Consider the following 3,158-nt stretch of genomic DNA (forward strand, 5'->3'; position numbering starts at 1 on the left):
CCCTCCCCAACCCCCCCCGCCATCCCCCCCCCCGCCCGCTCTGTCTCATCTCGGCCACAGGCTGCACGGCTCCCTGGACGGGGCCAGCGGGAAGTGGACTCTCAGCCGAAGGCGAGGCAGACGCTTCAGACAAGCCCATCGTGCGTCCCAGGCACTTGCCCGCCGGGCGCTCACCCAAGCGTGGAGCCCACAGGTTCCTCGACGGGTCTGCCCTCAAACCCTCCACTTCTTCACCTTGTGCCTTCACTTGACAGCTATATCCCAGCCAGTAACTATGCACTCAGGGGTTTAGTGTTGGGCATCAGTCGCTGACATCACGAGAGAAAAGACCAGAAAAACAAGACACAAGATGCTTCCTGAACCCACACAACCTGTGGAAGGGTTACCGCAGGCGGCAGAGCCCTGGCTGGTGGCTCCGTGGCTAGAGTGCCGGCCTGCGCACCAAAGGGTTTGACTCCCGGTCAAGGGCACAGACCTGGGTTCCGTTCAATCTCCAGCCCGTCAGGGCATGTGTGGGAGGCAACCAATCAATGTGTCTCTCTCTCTCTTCCCTCTCTCCTTTCCACCCACTCTCTCTAAAACTCAATGGAAACATATCCTTGGGTGAGGATGAACAGCAACAGTAACAAAACGTAAACCTGAATCGACATCAAGAAAATGGGAGCGTAAAGGAGCGTGTTAACGGGGCACCATCAGCGGGACCCGGACTCCAGGATGGCCACTGGCGCGCTCACGAGCAGCAGGAACGCGGAACCAAGCCTGCGAGCCACGGGGCCTCCGAGGGAGGGAGCGACACGGCGCATCCGGATCGTCACGCTCACGGCCCGGCCGGTCCGATGCAGACGCAGACCCGCTCACGGAGGGTCTACTACACGGGCACGTGGCTGACTTCTCTCTCAGTTACGTACGGGAGGTTCGCACACGGGCGCCTTACCTAAGCCGGCCCCAGAATAATGGAGACCGGCCACAAAGGAAGCCGGCACGGGCACAGCCAGCCCATTTCACTTCCTATTTGGTGACTTTTGTGTGTATTTGGAAACGTCTACGAGGAGAGGTCGTTAAAGCTTCACTGCCTCCCAGACGTGGAGGACCCGCCAGCCCCGCCCTCCTGGCTCCTCTCCTCCCTCCATGTGCAGCTTCCGCGGCCCAGAGGTCCCCCGGTGGAGCCCGACAGCCCAGAGATCCCCCTGGTGGAGCCCGACAGCCCACAGGTCCCTCAGTGGAGCCCGACAGCTCACAGGTCCCCGGTGGAGCCCGACAGCCCAGAGGTCCCCCTGGTGGAGCCCGACAGCCCACAGGTCCCCGCCGGTGGAGCCCGACAGCCGAGTTCTCCCCGGGACCTGGCTGTAGCTGTGCTGTCACCCTGGGGTGACGCCCGGGCCCCGCGCAGATGTCAGTGCTGCTACTGAAGTGACCCTGTGGCAGGTCTAGGAACAGACATCCCCTCCTCGGAGGGTGAAATGGCATTGAAACGGCTGCAAAGTTTAAAGCTGGGATCACCCACAAAAGTAGCTGCTAAGTTCCCGCCCCACGTCCCCCTGGCTCTGCCCCAGGGGTGTGTGTGTCTGTGGGGGGTGGTGGTGGAGCTAGCCCCGCCCCTAGCCCCGCCCCGCGGGAACTCCCACACCTCTACAGCGTCCTGCCCTTGGGGAGCCACATGCTGACCTGCTGGCTTCCCCGAGGGCGGAAGGAGGGGTGAGAGCACCTCAGCCCGATGCTCACCCTCAGGGTCCCCCTGGAAACAGCTCTCGGGCAGGATCTGGAGGCCCTTCTGCTGACAGACTCTCCCCACATGGAGGTGCTTCCCACAGGACACCCCAGAAAGGCTGCTGAGGCCAGTGTCGGAGCGTGAAGAGCACAGCAGGTGACGGGTAAACAGCGATGATTTCCAGAGCTCGTACACACACGCACAACATACACAGTGTCACACACACACACACACACACACACACACACACACCCCAGTTCCCTCTGAAACCCTGCTTGCCGTTTTCATCAGGCCCAAGGCTGAGAGGAAAAGTGAGGGCCAGACCTTTGAGTGTCGCCCACGGCCCTAGATGGTATGGCTCAGTGGACAGAGCCTCAGCCTGCGGACTGGAGGATCCCGGATTGATCCCAGGCAAGGGCACAGGCCCGGGTTACAGGCTCGATCCCCAGCTGGGGGCGTGGAGGCAGCTGATCCATGATTCTCATCATTGATGTTTCTACCTCTCCCTTCCCTTCTGAAATCAATAAAATATATTTAAAAAGGAAAAAAAAGTAGGCGTCGCCCACTTCAGCTGATTCCACACCAGGTTGGCTAAGGTCTGGCCAACTACCCCCACCCCGACCTGAAGCAAAGCCATGGCTCCTGCCCACATGGGGAGGCCCCACGGGGTGGGTGGTGGGGGGGGCTGGAAGGAGGTACCACAGGGGGCTGTGGGGCCAGAAGGGGCCCAGTCGGCTGTCATCCTTCCGACAGCGCTGCCCGCGAGGGTGCCTGCAGGTCCCGGGCAGGAGGGCAGGGCCCACGGGGCAGGGCACGGAGCCTGGAAAGCAACAGGGAGCAGGCAGACTCAGCCCGGTGGGACAGTGAGGAGCCCAGGGACGAGGCTGGACGGCTCTCTTGGGGGCGGGACTGAAGCCAGTGGAGGAGCAGGAAGGGAGGGCTGCCCATGACTTCCCCCCAGCTCAGAGTCCCGCTGCCTGCGCTGTCGCAGGCACACAGGGCAAACACACAGGCGCTCTTCACACATGACCGACAGAGACTGCTCCCCGACTCCCCAGCACAGGCCCCGGCTGGAGCAGCGCGACAGAACGGATGTCTGGGTGGAACAGGGAAAGGGACAGAAAGAGGAGGAAAAGGGACTAAAAAAGAAAGAACTAGGAAAGGAGAAAGTGGGGAAAGGAGTAGAAAGGAGAGAGAGGAAGTCAGGAGAAGAGGGAGCAGGAGAGGGAGGGTGGGGGAGCTGCGGGGACGGATGCCCTGCCCTACAACAAGGACGCCCTGGGCCTGGAGGACCGGCACCTCCTCTGGCTCCGGGCAGGGCAGGCAGGTGGGTCCCGGGAGCGGCCCCGGCCCGGCCAGGCCTCTGGTGCAGCTGGAGGAGCAGCAAGGCGCCCACCCGGGGCTGAGGAGAGGCTGAGGGAGAGGCACCGGGGGGTTGGCCCCCAGCCCC

The 3,158-nt window shown here is 62.7% G+C and overlaps 1 protein-coding gene across 1 annotated transcript in view; it reads right to left on the reverse strand.

Moving 5' to 3' along the window:
- The window catches only part of MAP4 (microtubule associated protein 4), a 69,529-nt gene that overhangs the window by 3,681 nt on the left and 62,690 nt on the right, over nucleotides 1-3,158 (reverse strand). The gene's annotated exons all lie outside the window — the stretch shown is intronic.

Source organism: Myotis davidii, unplaced genomic scaffold, assembly GCF_000327345.1.
Source record: "Myotis davidii unplaced genomic scaffold, ASM32734v1 scaffold663, whole genome shotgun sequence".
In the NCBI taxonomy this organism is placed as follows: domain Eukaryota; kingdom Metazoa; phylum Chordata; class Mammalia; order Chiroptera; family Vespertilionidae; genus Myotis; species Myotis davidii.